Here is a 20,998-nt window from a genome sequence, read left to right as displayed (position 1 = left end):
GCAGGTGCAGTTCAGGTGTCTCTTGGAAGTCTCCAGGTTTCAGGCTCTGTAAACTGTGGCTAGAAATCTTCCCAACATGGCATCCTGAGAAGTCCAGTACTTTTGACTGGGCCAGAAACACTGGGCCTAGGAGAACGGATCTCCTCAGGATGGTTTCAGCCCTTCCAGTCATGGCTGGAAAGCCAAAGCACAGGCTCTGCACCAGAAAGAGAAATAATGGGGAATAACATCATCCAGACTCTTCTCATCTTTCCATCCTGCTTCCGTTCCAGGAATGGGGGAAGGTTCAGGAGCCTCCAAATGTCCCCACCCCTCTCAGAAGCCAATACTGTTTTGTAATACGCTGGAGAGGAAAGGAGACATGACAAAGGGACAATAGCGAATGGCAATGGGGGCAGGTGGCAGATTGGGAGAGCTGAGTGAAATTCTTTCCCCCCTCCAGGCAATGAAGACCATTTATGAGCTCCTTTTCCTACGGGGATACCGAGAAGCCATCCTGCAAATGTATCCCCAGCTGCTCATTCTCTGCGTCAGGCAAGTGCAGTACGTGATGGATCTGCACTTGCCAGGGACCTACATGGCCAGGCAGACATCCAGCCCCGAGGAGGGATGCAGCTGCCTCAGTCTCCTAAGGTAATGACTGAAAGGAAAAGGAAGAACAGATTTGTTGGGCTAAACACATGGGGGCTGTTCACGGCCATCAGTTGTTCGGGTGCTGTCGTTAGCCCAGGCTCAGTTGGGAGCAGGTCTCTCTTGAGGGAAAAGGGTTGAGAGCCGTGCATTCTTGTGAGTCACACTCGCTCATCTGACGCCGTCCACAGGCCAGCTGCTTTCCCTACACACTCAGGCAGCAGCCATGTTTGTGCATCCATCCACGTCTGCCACCCGCCAAAGGGTCAGTGCTTTCATCAGTGCCTGCTGAGCAAATCCGTGGGCCTCTCTCCCCGAACGCGGACAGACCCACACCGGCAGCACATGGGGACAGGCCCCGCAGGACGTCAGCCTCACAGGCAGACAGGAGGAAGAGGGACCCGTTCATCTGGTTCTGTGGGCACAGTTAGGGGCTTCCATCTGCACGGGAAAGAGAGAGCCCCAGAAGACACCTCAGGTGGCGTAAACTGATGGCGCTTTGCTCGATTCCACCAACAAAGGATCTGGACCCACATGCCCGCTTGAGTCCTGTTACCTGTCACAGTAAAGAATCAAGTATTCAACCATTGTGAGTGATGACACCAACCATTTGAAGAAGCTACAGTGTCCCTAACTGGTTCCAAAGTCAGTGAAACTGCAGTGTAGACAGGGTATCACACTGGATCGATCCTTGGGGAGGCTAGCTACTGCTGAGCATGCTGGGTGTCTCAGGACTTGTGCAGATTTGCCATGCTTGGGGCTGATCTCATTGCTTGACACTCTGTTTGTTTGTTTGTTTGTTTTTGTCTTTAGCACCTCAGTGGAGGCTGTGAAGACGCTTTTCTCCATGCCTGGCTACTGGAAGGAATTTGCCAGCATCCACTTTCATCGGTGTTGGGACATGATAGCCTCCCGATATCACTACTCGCAGGGGGTTGGCCTGATTGCAAGGTAGGAGCACAACGTTTCCTCTTCTTTGGGTCTCTCTTGGGAATGGGATTTCCGTGTGAAATAGTCCTCAGTTCCAGGCTGCCAGCTCAGCCCAGCAACTGGAGCTGAACGCTCTCTCCCCCTTGAGAATCAAAAGGGACTTTCTGTTCCATGTTCCAGAGCCATGATCAAGTTTGAGAACCCTCAGCTCCCTGCAGTTTTCAGAGAGGCAATCACCATCGTCCAGAGTGGGAAGGAGGAGGAGCAGAGAACTATCGCCCTGGCTTTCTGCACTGAGGTGAGACTCATGAGTTGACAGGCAGAAGTGGGCTTTCTGGAGAGCAGCTCAGGACAGTAAGCTCTAGGCTACATTGTCAGCAGCTTAGCAGCCCTACCGCCAGCTAGCTCCTCTCCGCACATGGATGGATGCGGGGCATGGCAAAGAGAGGGAGGGAGAGACATGGTGAGATTGCTCCTGGCTGGATGTGCCCAGATGGGGTTATGGGACAAGAAGCCATGTTTCTCCAGTGCCCCAAGGCCATGCTTCTCTCCTCGCCTTTTCCTGGGGTTCTGCTTTTCTTCTGCCCCACGGCTCTCTCCATGGCACTCAATGAGGTCTGGAGATTCCCCTTTCCCTGGGGGCTTATTTGTGACTTCTGCATTAGTCTAAATTTGGGGAAGGAACCAACTGAAACAGCAGCAATTGGCTCCCTACTCACCAGAGACTTTGCATTGGAGGAAGTGGCCGTTTGGTAAAGACGACTGTCCAGGGAACAGACCCCACAATAAGACCTCTGCTCCTCAACCTGATCTTCATTTGGCTCTTGCCAGTTTCTCCAGAGTCCTTCCATTGACACCATCCTGACAAGATCAGCCCTCCAGGCACAGCTCATGGACTGGACCAAAGATGCAAATTCCATCATACGGAGGCTCAGTCTGCGAGGCCTTGGCAGTATTGTGTTCCGGCCAGAAAAGGTGAGAGCCGGGGATTGCCCAGGGGACCCAGGAAGCCAATGTCCATCAAATAGCTCAGAAATGAGAGGGAGAGCCACACACAAGCCTTCTTGTTTAAAACACAGCCCTCAAATGGTGGAGGTGCTTTCGGAACAAATCAAGGCATGCCATGCTCCCTGCTCCCGTGAGCTGAGCCCTGATTGCAGATGGGATGCAATGGGGGAGGCGGGGTGAGCAAAGACAAAGGTGACAGTGAGCAACTGGCACAGAGTGACAGGAGAATGACTTTCTGCCCCGTTAGGGGGCTGTGCCCTCCGTGGTTTCTCGTCGGTGGCAGTGGTCCAGCATGTGCTCCAGGCTGTCACCTGGCATAGTAATGAGCTGCCTTCTTCATTCCGGCAGGTGCAATTCTTACGGGCCCAGCTGCCAGCAATCCTGGCCATGTTTTGTGACAGGGATGGAAGGCGTGTCATGGAGGCCATGCATAAAGCTGCAGACATCATCTACCTCCTCAACAGGGAAGGGCTTGGCTCCATCTCCCAGGACATTGCTGTCAGCCTTCGCCCCTTCATTGATGACGTAAGGCTTGGAACCCGCAGAAGAAGCCCATTCCCCCGCTCCAGCTGTCTGTGATGCCCTTGTCTCTCTCTCCCATCCCCTTCCTCCCGCCCCTCAGGCCTGCCATGGAGCCTCCAAGGAGTGCCCCCGCCATGGGTGGGGAATCTCCTGCTGAGCCACCTCCCTGTCAGAGCTCTTCTCTCCAAAGCTCAGTCTCAGTGCCATGCTCCCAGCCCCTGCTGCAGCCTGGCCTGGGGGAGAGGGGACCTGGCACTGGGCAGATGACCAGCTGTCTGGAGAACACAGGCCCCCAAAGAGGTGGAGATTCTCAGCAGGAAAGAGGTGAGTCGGGAATGGTCCGGCTCTCAGGGGCACCCAAGAGCAAAAGAAATGCTGTCTTTTGGAGCAGCCAGTCCCTGCCAGGCTCCAGCAGCTGCTTCTCCCCTTCCCCACACCAGTCTCCAGCAGCCTGCCTGCCCTCTCCCCTCATCTTCTCGGGTTCTAGGATTCTGTGCTCTCCAGACAGAAACTGCCTCTGGGACACCCTGGGCTGCACTGTTCCGCACAGGGTCTCAGGCCCTGCACAAGATGTCGATGGCGCTGGCCTAGTGGCCTCCCTGCTCCCGCCAGCCCAGGTAGTTCACACAGGGGAACCGGAGCAGCGTGCGCATCACCACTCAGTGGCGTTCTGCTCTGATGCTGCCTGGCTTTAACCGGGGGTCCCCACCCCCTGTGTGTCATTGCCAGGAGAAGGGCAGTGTGCGCTCAACTGCCATTGTACTGCTTGGCAACATGGTGAGCAGGGTGCAGGACCCCGACAAACCCTTCGTGCAGCAGGAAATCATCCACTGCTTGCTCCCCCTGCTGCTGCATCTTGAAGACCAGGATGAGAGTGTGAAACTGGTAAGTGCCACGGTCATTATTGCCTGAAGAGCAAAGAGCCAGTATCTCCTGGGGCCCGCACTCCAGTCATCGCCAGAGCCCCTTGCCCAAGCAGAGTTTTCTCCTCCCTGCTTCACTCCATGCTGGAGCCAAGTGCCTCATCCATCCTCACAGCACACAGCACAATTGGGAAGAAAAGCCTTCTTCTGGGAAAGAGGTGGGGCATAGCGTAGTAGAGCCGGGAGTCCTGCTGCTGGCCCCGGCATGGCCCAGGGCCTGCGTCCCCCTGAAGTGCAGGGCCCCCCAAAGCACGGGGCCCTGGGCAACCACCCCAAACCATCCAAAGGACAGGACGGCTCTGGCTCTCTCCAGCCAACTCTCCCTTTCCTCTCCTCAGCATACTCCTGTGGAGAACAAATGACAGGAATCTCCACTGGCAGGAAAAGCAGGAGAACAAGGGACGGGGAAGGTTCCATGTCCCCCAGACTATCCCTCTCTCAGGGAGAACCCTCTTGGTCTCCTCTTCTCTTGCAGTCATGTAAACTGACCCTCTTCCGCTGCGCAGTGTTCCTCAGGTGGGCTCATTTGAAGACCCTCTCCCGCAGCTTGGCCTGGGATGGCTCCTCACAGCTCTTGAAGTGTGTCTGGATCTGCTTGGTAGGTGAATTCCTTGTGCCTTGAGAGTGCTGAATGGGGACTTGAGGAAGACCTTTCTAACTCCACACCCTGAGTACCCATCCGCTTCGGTCGGGCTGCAGGACTCCGTTCCAGGCTCTCTGCTGGCTCATTTCAGCAGGAGTTACAATCCGTTCACATTGTTGACATTTTTCTCCACAATTCTCCGACCTTCAAACTTTGTCTTTTCAAAGGAAAGCTGAGGTTCTGGAGAACACAATAGGAACTTCAGAGGGGTGCTGCTCTGGTGTATGGGTTCATATTGGCGGTTGCCAGAGCCTGGCTATATGCATTGGCTTTCCTGGACTATTTGCTGTGGGAAGAACATGTCATTTGTATATTGTGCATTTCTTCCTTCTTTCTTCCTAGATGCAGAACAACGAGAGCCACATCCCCAAATTCCTGTTCCAGGCCTTACAGTACCTGGAAAGCTCACAGACAACAATAAGACATTCAGCAGCCCGATTCATTGGTAAGCAGAGCAAATTCACTTGATCTTTTCTCAATGCTTCCTTCAGAGCCCTTTTCTGGACGGCTGCTCTGTTCCCTCCAACAGCACCAGAATCCTAAAACGGGGTGTGTGTGTGAGTGTGTGTGTGTGTGTGTGTGTGTGTGTGTGTGAATTAACATGTATTCCAAGACGAAGGGAGCAACTTAGCTGAATCGACTGCACCAACTTCCCTCGCCCACAACACTTCTTTGGCTGAGCCTAGGGGAAACCAGCAGGATGTGAATTCAATCTCCTTTGGAAGTCAGCCTCTCAGTAACTTCTGGGCCTCTGATGCTTTCTGGAATATGCTTTGTGAACAGATGTAAGGAATGTCTGGAATTTCCCAAAGGTGTCTTGGGAGAATGGCTGCATCATGAGGATCTGAAAAGCCATGAGAGCCATTGTATTCATTGCAAAAAGAAAAGGAGTACTTGTGGCACCTTAGAGACTAACCAATTTATTTGAGCATGAGCTTCATTTCCACGGTATGCATCCGATGAAGTGAGCTGTAGCTCACGAAAGCTTATGCTCAAATGAATTGGTTAGTCGCTAAGGTGCCACAAGTCCTCCTTTTCTTTTTGCAAAGACAGACTAACACGGCTGTTACTCTGAAACCTGTCATTGTATTCATTGTTTGTCTAGGAAATACTATCCACCATTACTGTGATTTGTTGTCTGAAACAGTGAATGAAGATGGCATCTCCCGCCTGTATGAAGGTAAGGAAATACCTCTGTGTGTTTGGGCCTCTGTGGGAAGCACAGGGGTGCAGCACAGGGCCTGAACACAGCTTTGAATGTGTCCCTCTCAGTCTAAGGACAGCGTTGAAGGAAGAAGGATGGTCACGCCAGCTTTCATCGTGGTCCCACAATCTGTGTATGGGAGCAGGGGAATTCCATCCTGAACTCCTAGTGTAGACATAGCCTTAGAGCTGTGTGGGGAGACTGTCTTCATCAAGGTCAGAAAGTCTCTAAAGGAAGGCCTGACCCAACTGAAAAGGGCTGTTGGTATTAAGGATGATGATGATGATGATGATGACGATTCCCCTCTGTAGGGAAAGATTCATCACCTGCCCTCCCTGGAATGGAGTGATTGCAGGCCAGGGACCTTCACTCCGAGATTGGTTATCAGCTCCTAGGAAATCCCATGAGGGCACATGGGTGACACTTTTCCCTGTGAGCTCTTCAGGAATGAAGGCACAGGGCCACAAAGCATTTCAGGAGACGTTAGGAGCCGAAATCCCTTTGTGGATCTCGGCCTAAATGTTGTATGGTTTAATGTGGCTGCCGCTGTCACTTTCCTGTTCCATCCAAAGAACAAGTGCCCCCAACCGTCTGTGTGTGTGGAGGAGTGTCTGCCAGCAGAGGGGGAAGTTAGGCAAGAATGGGGTCTCCTCTCTGTCCAGGGCTACTTTGGGAGGAGCGGAGTTGTTGTTCTTGTGCCCTTAGACTCTTGGGGAGCTAATAGCAGGGGCAATGGCCGTCGGAAGTGGAGGTTTCCTAGGTACCAGTCACATCAGCATCACGGGGTTTTCAACCCATTTCCTCTTGGTTTCAGCTTTTCACGAAGTGCCTTTGAAATCAGACAGGACCACGTGGTACATCCTCAACAGATATTATAAATGGTTGCAGAAGCTTGGAAATCTCGTGTCGGGTTCTGCATTTGACTAGGGAACCGGGACCGACACAGACGAGCTCTTTGTCCTGCTATGGTAAATACAACAGATGCTTCTCAACTTTTTGGTGTCCCTGGCCTCTGTTTGCCATAAGCTGGGAATGCGGGACAGGGGACTGATCACTAGATGATTGCCTGTCCCTTCATTCCCTCTGGGGCACCTGGCATTGGCTACTGTCGGAAGACAGGATACTGGGCTAGATGGACCTTTGCTGTGGCCTTTCTTATGTCCTTATGTTTGGAACCGGGGCTGAACAAGGAGGTGGATATCAGCAGATGACCCAAAATTATGTCGATTAGTCGGGCCTAGAGAAGACTTGGAAGAAGTTGAAAGGGATCTAAGAAAGCTATGTCGCTGGGCAGCCCCATGGCAGATGAAAACCAGCGCTGACCAAGGCAGGGCCATACACATGGAAAGCAGTGAGGTGAACGACTCCTCCATAGCGCTGGTGTCAGAAGCCAAAGCACGGCTGGTTGGGCCCAGTGGTTGGAGCAGGGGCGCTGGGGCCTCGTGCTCAGAGTGGTGGAGGCCGAGCCGAGGGGAGCCAAGGGTTGGAGCCGGAGTCAGGAGTCAAGAGCAGGATTGGAACAGGCTGGGGAATAGGGCAAGGGCCGGATTAACAATCCCCGGCCAATGGGCGCTGCGGGGAGGCAGAGCCTACAGGCAAGATCAGCCCCCGGGACAGAGGTTCCCGGTGTGGTGCTCGTCGTGGTGACGTGGCTGGCGGGGATGAGGAACGGCAGCATGAGGAGCCTCCTCGCCCCCACCCCAGCCAGGCAGAGCCGGCCCGGCCGCAACGCAGCACGCAGGGGTTTAGTGACTGCAGCCTGGGCCCCCCTTAGCCCTACTCCTTTCCTGAGTGCACCATTGCCCCACTTCTGCCCCATTCCCACACACTGGTACAGGGCAGAACCCCGGAGCTGATCTCTGAAATCTCTCTCACTAGAAGGAAGTCACTGCAAAGGCAGGACAACCCCACCTTTGGGCACCATGGAGGACATCTCATCCCACTGCACAGAGCCCTACATTCACACAGCTTCTCGCATGTGGTTCCCTCACTCATCAGAGCCAGGTGGAGAGAGGAAAAATTCTCCCAGACTCCCTTTTACCATTGCCAGCCCAAAGGGTAGCAGAGGTTGCGGGGGGTTGGGTGCTCTCTTTAAGAAATACCAGCTCTCAGGGAAGTTGCCAATGAGCATCAGCAAAGTGGGGTGGGGTTGTGCTGTGGAAACCTACCCTGCTTGAAGGTTTTGTTCTTCTCATTTGGGTTCCTGCCCTTTCTCCCTCTTCCAGACATCGAGAGGCCAACAGGAGCCAATTGAGCCCACCACTGATCCCATCTCTTGTGAGATGGCAAAGCAACTTTGCATGGGAAGGAGGAGACACAAGAGGCCGAGCAGCATGTGCCGGGCTGAACCAGCCACACAGAACCCCATAGTCTAGGTGGAGAAAGCCAAGCCCCGCCCCAGCCCTGCCGGACATGCTCCAACTGGAGCACCAGTGTGTAAGCGAGCAGCTCAGACCGATGAAAATGGAGAATGCACACTGTAGGCTCCAGTCCAGAAGCAGCTCAAACCCCTGACTGCAGAGCTCTGAGGTGCCGAGACCCAGCCACGTCCCTGGGGGCCTGCAGACATGCAAGGGAGATCGGAGACTCTGGGAGTTTCCCACGCCGGGAACCCAGAGACCCCCAGCCCATGGCCTAGAGACATCTCCAAGGAAGTAACCTGGGTGAACTAGCCATTGTCATCCGCAGTGCTGGATCCCCACTGACTCAATGGCACTGAAGGGCAGCTATACAGACTCCGGCCGTTGGGCCACACAGCATTGAGGGAGAGAGTAGCCATATTGTCCGTTGCCATCGGGCCACACGGGCGTAAGAGACAGGATAGACATATGGACAATGAGCGTTGAGCCACACAGCCCCAACGGAGAGGGCGGCCGCACGGACTCTGGTCGCTGGGCCACACAGCCCTGGACAGAGAGGGCGGCCGCACGGACTCTGGTCGCTGGGCCACACAGCCCCGACGGAGAGGAAGGCCGCACGGACTCTGGGTGTTGGGACACACACACTGCGTGGGAGGGCAGCCATTTTGACACTGGGCATTTGGCCAAACTACCCTGAGGCTTAGGGAAGTTATTTGATGTCAGCCATGGGACCTCGCCCCTTCACTCCTCAGACATCGCTCATCTGTCACCATGAGACCCACCCCATGACAGAAGACTTTTGGGGTCAAGATGCAAACAGGAGTCGAAGCAAGGAGTGGCATGTGATCCCTCTAAGAGATCCTCCCACTCCTTTACCAATCTGGGGGTGTTTTATCTCCATCCACCTGCCTCAGGAATGGATTTGAGCAATTGGGGAATGTTCTGGGGCAGAGTGACCCATCCGGAAGTGGGTCACGTGACCCTCCAAGAGCTCCTCCCACTTGGGGTGGCCTCAGCCCCTTAGGACCCACCAGAGAGGGGATTTCACCAAACATTGTGCCCTGGTGGGGTGACCTGCCCACAAGAGGGGTCCATCACCCCTCCATGAAATCCCCGCACCGTCCTCTGCTAATCAGTCAGGGTTTCACACACACGCTTTAGGCCATCCCAGAAGGGAAATGTAACGATCAGAATAGGCAGTGCCCGAAGGTCTAGGCCACAAGCTGCCGATCTCTGGAGCTCCATGTTTGCGAGGCTGGCAGCATCGTCCTGGAAGTCGCAACACAACACTGTGGGGAAGAGCTCGTCTCGTTCCAAGGATGTCTTTTGAAGAAACTGTGGCCTAGACCTTTGGGCTATACCTGTTCTGGATTGGTACGCGTTTCCCTTCTGAGATGGCGTAAAGTGGGAGTGAAACCCTCGCCAACTGCTAGAGGGTGGTGTGGGGACGTTTTAGAGGGACCACGGGATCCTGTTGCGGGCAGGTCACTCCACTGCAGCACTTCCCTTCTTTGGTCAAATCCCCTCTCGGGGTGGTCCTACGGGGCTGACGCCCACTTCAATTGGTAGAGGACACAGGGAGGAGTTCTCAGAGGGGATATACAACCCCCTTCTGCGTGGGTCACCCTGCCCCGCAACCTTCCCTGATTGGTCAAATCCAGTCTCCGGGTGTGTAAAATGCTGGTTGCCCCTGCCAAATTTTCCTAAAAGAAGGGAAGAAAGGCATGTACCTTTTGGGTTATCTGTCAGGTGGCCATCTTGGACTTGGGAAAAGAAGCTGGTGACCTTTAGCCATTTCCTCTATGAGTTTGGGTTGGGGAGCACACTCCCACGCACGGATTGAATCCGCGTAGATAGGGTCTAACATCCAGGCAGAGACGACGCAAAGAGGGCTAAGGAGGGTTTTTAGTTAGGTCTACTTTAAAAAAGGGAAGAAGGACGATCCTGGGAACTACAGGCCAGTCAGCCTCACTTCAGTCCCTGGAAAAATCATGGAGCAGGTCCTCAAAGAATCAATCCTGAAGCACTTGCATGAGAGGAAAGTCATCAGGAACAGTCAGCATGGATTCACCAAGGGAAGGTCATGCCTGACTAATCTAATCACCTTTTATGATGAGATTACTGGTTCTGTGGATGAAGGGAAAGCAGTGGACGTGTTATTCCTCGACTTTAGCAAAGCTTTTGACACGGTCTCCCACAGTATGCTTGTCAGCAAGTTAAAGAAGTATGAGCTGGATGGATGCACTACAAGGTGGGTAGAAAGTTGGCGAGATTGTCAGGCTCAACGGGTAGTGATCAATGGCTCCATGTCTAGTTAGCAGTTGGTATCTAGCGGAGTGCCCCAAGGGTCGGTCCTGGGGCCGGTTTTGTTCAATATCTTCATAAATGATCTGGAGGATGGTGTGGATTGCACCCTCAGCAAATTTGCGGATGATACTAAACTGGGAGGAGTGGTAGATACGCTGGAGGGGAGGGATAGGATACAGAAAGACCTAGACAAATTGGAGGATTGGGCCAAAAGAAATCTGATGAGGTTCAATAAGGATAAGTGCAGGGTCCTGCACTTAGGACGGAAGAACCCAATGCACAGCTACAGACTAGGGACCGAATGGCTAGGCAGCAGTTCTGCGGAAAAGGACCTAGGGGTGACAGTGGACGAGAAGCTGGATATGAGTCAGCAGTGTGCCCTTGTTGCCAAGAAGGCCAATGGCATTTTGGGATGTATAAGTAGGGGCATAGCGAGCAGATCGAGGGACGTGATCGTTCCCCTCTATTCGACATTGGTGAGGCCTCATCTGGAGTACTGTGTCCAGTTTTGGGCCCCACACTTCAAGAAGGATGTGGATAAATTGGAGAGAGTCCAGCGAAGGGCAACAAAAATGATTAGGGGACTGGAACACATGACTTATTGTGGCAGTTCAATGATGAGACAGAACACAGCTTTATGCAAGAAAGCAGGCTGGTCAGCTGAGATGGGCGTTCTGCCCCCCCGCCTTCCACCTTCTCCTTTTATTATATTTCTCCCCCCTAAGCATTACACACTGCTACCGCAAAAAGATACACAAAGGAATGTATGACGTTGATTAATATACTTAGTTGCATCTTTTAGCTACTACAATCCTGGTTCTCAGGCCTTGAGCCCAGGCTAAGAAAGCCTCCCGCAGTTACTGTCCCAACAATCAAGTTTTCATGGTTCATATCTAGCCCTTGTCCTTGGATAGAGCAATGTGTGCATTGCTTCTACAGAACAGTCAAGGTGTGCCCTGCCTGCTTCCAGGTGGAATAGCTAAACATGAACCCTTCATCCCCCCGTTTTTTATTTAATGATAATTGGCCATCTCATTGTAGCCGTCAATTTGTTTTGTCATGCTATTTAACTCCCAGACAGACAAGGACATAACTTGGGGAGCTTTCCAGGGCAAAATTTCACAAAATCTTAACAAGGAAGGAATACATTGTACACAGCAGCAGCAAAAAATAAGCCCAATGATTACAAACACAAAATAACCAAAAAGCTGTTGCAGCCATTCTAGAGAGGGCAGCCAACCTGTAAGCCAATTCCAAAAACCCTCAAACCCCAGATCTTGGCGTATGTGTGTTGTAAGATTGGCCAATTCAGCCAGTCTAGTATCTATGGAGCGACTATTATCAGTTAAATTAAAGCAACACATGTGCTGAAATGTGGAGCAGCCTAGATGGTGTTTCAGGAGCAGAAAATCAATGGCTGCTCTGTTATCCAAAATTGCATCCCTTAATTCGTGTTGTTCTGTGTTAAGTAAGGCAATAGCCTGGGATGTTGTATTAATTGCCTTTGCTGCAAAGCATGCCAGGTTATTTAAAGTTCTGGCTGAATACATAGCAAGCGCGGGGATCCCAACAATAGAGGCCGCTAAAGCAGTATACTCAGCACGACTAAAAAGCTCAACATCTGCAATACAATCATCTAAAAGGGGTACACTTCTTTTACCACGGTTTTGAGCAGCAAAAGGCAATATAAGGGTCATTCTACTAAGACAGCAAAGGGTGCCATCACTTAAATTTGCAGGAATATAATTAAAAGTGCGTGAACCGCAAGTAAAAAACCATCCTGATGGTAGGATGATATGGCCATAATTATATGAAACATTAACAGCATGGGAACAATTTAAAAGGGGTTGAGAAATTTTTCGACAGCCCAAGGGCACCTTTGTACTAGTGCAGTTAACTACACGCGCACAAGTGACATTGTGAGCCCCGGCCGGGTACGGTGTGTGGAGGGATATAGCCGTGCAAGGCAGAGTATAATTGGCTGGGCCCCAATTAGCCATGCTAGAGTACTGGGAGGAAAGATTCGCATAAGCAGAGAACAGTGTCTTTTTCTCCATCTCCTCAGGGTGATGACATACTGGAATAAGGCATGTACCTAACAAATCTCCGGCTGTTACAGAATTAGATAGACAAAAGTGGGTAACATTTGCTATTGAAGCCAATCTTTCCCATATGTTATATGTCATTCGGGCTCGTAACGGGGGAAGCGCTTCCGAGCCAACCCCTACAGGAAATAGCAGGCACAAAAGGCACACAATCATCACAGAATTAGCAGTGATTTGGGCGAGAATCGCCACAAACAAAGTCTCAGGAGTCTCTGGCTGTTGATCTGCTGCCAGCCTTCGTTGGGCCGCGGCGACCAATGCTTTTACTGCTCCCCATGTCACGGGCCGGTTTGGGACACTACGCCTCCTCCGTTTCCGTCCTGTCGTTGTCGACTCGGGGGGCAACGCGGTCTCCTCCAAGGTCAGCTGAAACTCTGGTATGGGATTCGACAGCCCCTGGTGCCATGCCATGTTGTTTAAGTGCCGGTCGCACACACCGAGCTGGAACCCACAACGGTCCTGCAGGGAGAGACACAGCAGCATATCCCCGACCCCAAGTGATTAGAGGGACTGGGCCCAACCACTGTGGATCGGGCAGCTGACGGTAAAAGACACGCGGTCTTTCCAGTACCTCAGATTTGTGAAAATGCCGATCCGCAGGGGTCTGCTGATCTGCATTCAGTGTTAAATTATTTAAAGTAAACAAGAGGATATGCATTTGTTGTTGAATTTCTCCTAAGGTTCGGAGACGCAGCTCCCCTTGTTTTAATTGTTTATCGAGCAAGGTTTTGAGTGTGCGATTGGCACGTTCAACAATGGCTTGGCCCGTGGAATTATAAGGGATTCCGTGTTTAAGACGGACGTCCCAGCGGGCACAAAAGGTGGAGAGGGCTGCAGAGCAGTAGGCTGGGGCATTATCTGTTTTAATTTGGCAGGGGCGACCCATAACAGAAAAGCAGGCTAGCAAATGGTGAATAACTTTGTTAGTGGCTTCCCCATGTTGTGGGGTTGCCCAAAGGAAGCCCGAATAAGTATCAACGGAAACATGTAAAAACGAATAGGGGCGGAATTGTGGCACATGAGTAACATCCATTTGCCACAGCTGATTTGCTGCGGTACCTCGGGGGTTAACGGCATAAGAAAAAGTAGGAGCAGCAGCAGCACAGTGGGGGCAGGAACGAACAATGGAACGTGCATGATCAGCAGGAATGTGAAACTGCCGGGCCAAAACAGAGGCAGACTGATGAAAAAAGGCATGGCTTTCAATGGGGTCAGAAAAAAGGGAATTTACCTGACCACGCAACGCGCGATCGGCGCGTGCATTGCCCTCAGTGAGTGGCCCAGGCAGAGGGGTATGACTGCGAATATGAGCAACAAAGTAAGGGAAATGACGAGTGGCAAGAAGATGCTGCAAAGACAAAAACAGGCGAAGGAGGTCTGCATCAACCTGAGGGGTAATGAGGGCAAGGGGTAAATGATCAATTACCTGATAAACATAATGGGTATCCACAATTAAATTAAAGGGACAATCAGCAAAAAGTTGAAAGGCCAAAATAACAGCAGCCAATTCTGAACGCTGTGCAGAACGCTGAGGCAGGGTAAAACGAGAATGCCAACGAGGGGGGTCACCCAACTGATAAGTGACTACACCTCGGTGGGGAGAGCCATCAGTAAAAAGAGTGACAGCAGAAACAATGGGTTGAGAGCGGCTAAGACGATGAACAACTAGGGGCACCTTTTGGGTAATGACCAACTGAGGATCTTTTGGAGGATTGTAAGAAATCTCTCCCACATAATCACAAAGAGCAACCTGCCAGGCCAAGGAGGTGTGGCACAAAGAGTCAAATTCAGTACGGGACAAGGGGAGCACAATGGCAACTAAATCAGTGCCAGTGAGTTGCACTGCACGGTGGCGGGCTTTACGAACAAGATCAGATAGGGCATCTAAATACGGATAAATATTTCGAGGAGGGGTGGATGAAAGGTATAGCCATTCTATAATAGAGACGGCTGTGTCTGTACGGGGTACAAACAGAGCCGCAGTTGGTGTATGAGGGGTGGCAAGAAGAACCAATCATAAGGGACGGACCTCTGGGAGTCTGTCCACAAACTGCTGACTCAATGCTGCATTGATTTGTCGAATGCAGGCAGTATGCTTTTCAGTGATGGCAATAACTGCACCCGGTGCCCGGGCTCCACGGAGGAGCTCAAACAACGGCTGCAGCATTGAAGTGGGGAGACGAAAGTAGGGCCGAATCCAATTTAAATGACCCAAGATCTATTGCAATTTAACAAGGGTTAGGGGTTGAGGTAGAATTAATTCCGGACGAACCGGAGCAGCATAGGTTTGTAAAACCTTATATCCGCGGTAGTGGTAGGGATAAGAGCGTTGGATTTTTTCTGGTGCCACTAACAGGCCATTTTGGCCGAGAATCTGAGATAAAGATTCAAGCTGTTGTGCCGTGACCCGGGGACCACTTAGCAAAATGTCATCCATGTAATGGTAGACCTTTAGCGAAGGGTACCGGGCACGGAAAGGGGCAAGGGCCCGATCCACAAAAAGCTGACACAAGGTTGGACTATTTTGCATTCCCTGGGGCAAGACCTTCCACTGATACCTTTGAGAGGGTTGCTGATTATTATATTGTGGCACCGTAAATGCAAATTTTTCACGATCTTGAGGGCAAAGGGGGATGGTGAAAAAACAATCTTTTAAATCTAACACACAAAGTTGATCGGTTTGAGGAATTAAATTTGGATTTGGTAAGCCAAATTGCAAGGGGCCCATAGGTTGGATGCGTTTATTTATTTCCCTTAAGTCATGTAACAGCCGCCAAGCACCCGATTTTTTCTTAATAACGAACACCGGGGTGTTCCAGGGACTAGTGGAGCTCTCCAGTCGCTGTGCTTGCAAATGCTGCTGCACAAGCAAATGAAGTGCTTTTAGCTTTTCTAGAGGGAGGGGCCACTGGTCAATCCATACGGGCTCTAAGGATTGCCATACCAAGGGTAATGCGGAGGGCACGGTGGGTGAGGGAGGGTTTTGGGCCATCAGATGTTAATATCGAGGGTGGTGTCTAACTTTGTAAGTAAATCACGGCCCCAAATATTGAGGTGGACAGGGAGCACAAAAGGGCGGATAGTAGCAAGGGTACGGCCTCCCGGTTTAGAGACCGTGACCCAAGACAAACTTTGGCGCCCGGGTTTACTACCCCCGATCCCCCACAATTCTTTAGAAGGAACCGTAGGCCAACTAACCGGCCACTCCAGATCACGAATCACCGTAACGTCAGCTCCAGTGTCCACCAGCCCTGTAAAAGGAACATCATTTAAGAGAAGTGTTAACTGAGGTTTCGAGGGGCGGACTGACATTGTCAGAAGGCAAGGGAGGCGGTGGTAATGAAGACACTGGGGGCAAAGCAGGGAGAGGGGGGGCTGTGGGTACGGGAGAGGGTCTTTCCGAAGCGACACGCTGGGTTGCATCAGTAGAAGGGGGGATAGCTGCAACGGGGATGGCTACAGGAGCCGACGGGCGTGGCGAGAGCACCAGCCTCGTGAAAGAGGGCCTATCCGAGGTGACACGCAGTATCGCGTCACGACAGAGGTGCCAGGCATGTAAAGCCTGCACGGGCGCCCGAGGCTCTTCGTGCAATGTCTGGCCCAATCGCTCCCAGTCCGCTAGCTTAAGGCTTCCGGCTTCAGGATACCACGGGCACTGGGCACGCACCTCCTGTAACAGGAGAGTAAGTGCTCAAGCGGGGCAGTCATGCTGAGCCTTACGCAGCAAATACTGCAGCTCATTGCGGTGTTGCACTTGCAAAGCAGAGAGGGAGCTTCCCATACTTACCACAAGGAAAAATACTCACCGGGATCCACGAAGCGGATGAGTGACGCGTCTGAAACCCTTGCCGGGCGAGGTGAGTGCTGAGGGCCCCACGTTTGGGCGCCAGTTGTGGCAGTTCAATGATGAGACAGAACACAGCTTTATGCAAGCAAGCAGGCTGGTCAGCTGAGATGGGCGTTCTGCCCCCCCGCCTTCCACCTTCTCCTTTTATTATATTTCTCCCCCCTAAGCATTACACACTGCTACCGCAAAAAGATACACAAAGGAATGTATGACGTTGATTAATATACTTAGTTGCATCTTTTAGCTACTACAATCCTGGTTCTCAGGCCTTGAGCCCAGGCTAAGAAAGCCTCCCGCAGTTGCTGTCCTAACAATCAAGTTTTCATGGTTCATATCTAGCCCTTGTCCTTGGATAGAGCAATGTGTGCATTGCTTCTACAGAACAGTCAAGGTGTGCCCTGCCTGCTTCCAGGTGGAATAGCTAAACATGAACCCTTCAGGCACCTTAATGCTAAATGGGCCCACCCAGGTACTGGAGACCCTGGGTTGGGAAGACTCGGGTGATAATTAATTGGGTAACATTGTTATTCTCTCTATTGGTATTTCCAAACTGTGCATATCGGGAGCATAACTCCTTTGTTTTGCTTGCGCACCATGTTGCTAATTTAACAAACCAGACTGATTGCTGGGTATGTGCTCCGACTCCACTGTCCCCCAAAACGGGAATGCCCCTTGACATGCTGCCCCTGACCCTAGCAGAATAAGCCACCCCCAAAGAGCAGGAAAGAATGGACTTGCCGATCTGGAACAAGATCCCTTTACAGCCACCTCTCAGGACCAGGAGTATTCGGTTGCAGTACTCACTGAGGGAGTGTTATGTTTTACCCAAAGCCAATCTGATCACTATGGGCGTCCTGTGGGAAAAAGCTCCTGTGTTATTTACACAGTGGGCTGATGGGTATTGGATAAAGACCAACAGGGGAGGCCAGCAGTGTGGGTGTAATGGTTCCTCTCCTTTTGGGGAAACTCTTACAAATAATCTTACCACAAAAAAAGGGTTTGGAAATATAACTTGCCGTCCAGTTAATATCTCCAACGTAGCAAGCCAATGGTGGGTTTGTAGTGGTCCCTATGGCGAGTGTAATTTGAACGGCACAGTTAGAAATGCCCCCACTTGTACCCAATCAGGAGGATGGGATGCCCCCCTAGGGGCATATGAACTGGAAAAGCAGCCTTAAATAGCCCAGGAATCCCCTTAAGAAACCGTCCTTATTGGGCCCTACAGGGTCACTATTTTGTATGTGGCCAAAAGGCTTACAAGGTGCTGCCAGCCAACTGGACAGGTAGCTGTTATATAGCTCGTGGAGTTCCTCATCTTTCCATAACTGCCACGCTGCCCAAAGGAAAGATTAGAAATGCCCGAGACACCTCTGTTGAGTCACGAGAAAAGACCCTGCGGCGACTGACTACGGCATTGGAGGGCAAGATGAAGAATCCCCTCACAACCGAGAAGCTTGTAGGGTGCTCTGTACTGGGAACAGCACCACTGTTTACCGGGCCAGCCATGGCAGGCATAGGCCGCTATACTGTAAGCCTGCAAATGGTACTTGAGAAGGTGGCCTTAGAGTTAGAAGGCTCGGTTCGTGATTTAGGGTCAGCAGTAAAAACATTAAAGAAAGAGGTTCAGCAGCTCAGGACGTTTTCCCTCCAAAACAGGCTGGCTTTGGACTATCTCTTGGCATCCCAAGGAGGGGTTTGTGCCCTCGTCGGGCCCCGCTGTTGTGTATATGTCAATGATAGCAGTTATGAGATCTATGAAAAGGTGGTACAGGCTGAGGCCCATGCCCGAGCCGGAGCACAGGTTGCCTACACTGCCCCAGAGCGCGATTGGTTGCAAACCTTGTTTTCAGGCTGGGGTTTGTCGTCTTGGCTGGGTGGTTTATTTAGCCTGTTATTGAAACTTTTCTTTCCTGTATTGCTTGTATTACTGGTATTATGCTGTGCAGTCTCATGCGTTAGGGCCCTTTTGCAAAAGTTAATAAGTCATTCTCTTCAGGGCTATCACAGAGTGCTTATGCAAAGTCCTATTGTAAAGAAATAAGTAGCCCAAGTGAGAAAACTCAGAGCCAAGGCTGTTGAGTGTTCTCAAAGGGGGGAGTTGTTGGGTACACTGGGGCATGGCCACTAGGTAACTCGAGGGGATGGAAGACCACGAGAGTCAATGAAGCCCCCTCGCACTAGGCCCAGGTGTCCTTGGGACCTTTTTGCAGCTGCAAATAAACTTCTGTTCTCCACCCCGTTGTGATTATTGGGTGACGCACACCGGGTAGCGAACCAACCCCAGCTGTTGTTTAGCCTCTTGGCACTGGGTGCCAGCAACACTGTCCAACATTAAAGAGGTGAAACAAGGCTGGCAGTTTGGGCTGCTGGACAGAACAAGCCTTCAGGCCGAAAAGCCAACAACCTTTCTCTCCATTTCAGCAAAAAACAACATTCAAGAAACCCCCACAAAAACAGGCACCTGAAAAGTCCTGCCCCCGACTTCACCTTTCCAAGGTCTTCTCCGCACTCTCTCCCGCCCCGAGTGAGAATCCGACCCCTTGACCAACACACCACAGTGAGACCCGAATGCAGCTCTCCCTCTGCAGGCAGGATGGTGGAGAAAAACACAGGTGAAAAAACCCTCCCGGCTCAGCTGCGCAGGGAGCCTTGGCAAGGACGTGGTGGAAAGGTGACGCCGGGATCTCTCGCACGGGAAAGGAGACTCGTGCCCGAGTCCAACCAACCCTTTGGGAACTCGAAGGAAGCCACATCCCACAGGCGTTTCCACAGCCCAGCCACCAGCCCCACACCCAGGCCGGAGGGGCCGGGACACGGGAAGGGGCAGCAGCCAACGCCCCCGGGGGGAGGGCTGGGGCGGGAGCTGCAGCCAGGCCCCTGGACCCGCAGGGAGACGCAGACCCTGACGGCAACCAGCCACGTTTGCCCACGTGTGTGTGTGAGACACGTTTGTGTGTGTGTGATGTCTTGTGTGTGTGCTGTGTGTCGGCCAGAGTGTTGTGTTCAGTGTGTGTGTGCTGTGTTGTGTTTCGTGTTGTGTGTGTGTGTAGTGTTGTGTGACATGTTGTGTGTTGTGGTGTGTGTGTTAGTTGTGTGCCGTTTTGTGTGTCATGTTGAGTGTGTGTTGAGTTGTGTGCCGTTTTGTGTGTTGTGTGGTTGTGGTGTCATGAGACGTGTTGTGTGTGATGTGGTGTGTGTCGCACGCACAGACACAACACATTGTACGCCGCACGCACAACATGTCACGTGTAGCACATCACACACACACACGTCGCACGTCACACGCACAGCATGCTGCATGTAGCACGCACACACACAAAACATTGCACGTTGCACGCACACACACACAACGCGTCGCCTGTTGCATGATGCACATCGCACACAGCACGGTCACACACAACACCTTGCGCGTCGCACGCACAGCACCTCACACTCACAAACGCATCTCACACACGCACAACACGACACACACCACATCACCCAGACAGAAAAAACTACACACATGTCACACATACAGAAAGACACGCAACACGACACACAGCACGTCACACACACACAACACGTCACACAACGCGTCTCACACACACAACACGTCACACACACACCAACACACACAAGATGACACACAAGATGACACACGCTTCACACAAAACACGTAACATGACACCACACACACAACACCATACACACACTGAACATGACACAAAACAGCCCACAATACAACACAAACACAACACATCACACACACACCACACCACAAAGACACACACACAGTACGTCACACACACACACACAACACTACACAACACACGTCTCACACACCCACACCCACACACCACGTCACATGTCACCACAAACACACAACCACACACAATCCATACAACACTCTAGACCACACATGACACACACACAACACACAACCCGTCACACACACACATATAACACAACATGACACACACACAATACAACACACACAGAAACAAATCGCATGTCCCACACAACACGTCGCACGTTGCACGGATACACAGAACACATCGCATGCACACATGTATGCAAGTCGCACGACACACACACAGAAACACGTCACACACAAACACACACGTGACACACAACATGACACACAACACATCACAAACACAAACACTTCTCTCACACACACACAAGATGACACAGAACCCGTCTCACACAGACACACACAACACAACATGTAACACACAACATGACACACAACACGTCACACATACAACACATCGCACGTCGCACATCGTAGGGACACACACAACACATCACACGCCACATGTTGCACGTCACACCTGCACACACAACACATCACACATCGCACGTCACACACACAACACGTTGAATGTCGGACACACAACGTGTCACACGTCGCATGCACACTCAGCACGGCACACGTCGCACATTGCACGCCACACTTCGAACACACAACACGTCGCGTGTCGCACGTTACACACAAAAACGTTGCATGTCGCACACAGATGTTGCACGTCGCACATCG

The 20,998-nt window shown here is 51.8% G+C and overlaps 1 long non-coding RNA gene across 1 annotated transcript; it reads right to left on the bottom strand.

Annotated features, from left to right (window-relative positions):
* Positions 1 to 12,626: 12,626 nt before the first annotated feature.
* LOC125629829 (uncharacterized) lies at positions 12,627 to 16,913 on the bottom strand. The gene is made up of 3 exons (XR_007354502.2): positions 16,439 to 16,913; positions 15,831 to 15,883; positions 12,627 to 13,091 (listed from the first exon to the last, which is right to left on the bottom strand). It is a non-coding gene; the product is annotated as an uncharacterized LOC125629829 (long non-coding RNA).
* Positions 16,914 to 20,998: the final 4,085 nt, after the last annotated feature.

This window comes from Caretta caretta, chromosome 28 (assembly GCF_965140235.1).
Source record: "Caretta caretta isolate rCarCar2 chromosome 28, rCarCar1.hap1, whole genome shotgun sequence".
NCBI lineage: Eukaryota > Metazoa > Chordata > Testudines > Cheloniidae > Caretta > Caretta caretta.
Note: the sequence above shows the minus strand (reverse complement) of the source record. Positions and strands in the feature narration are given on the sequence as shown.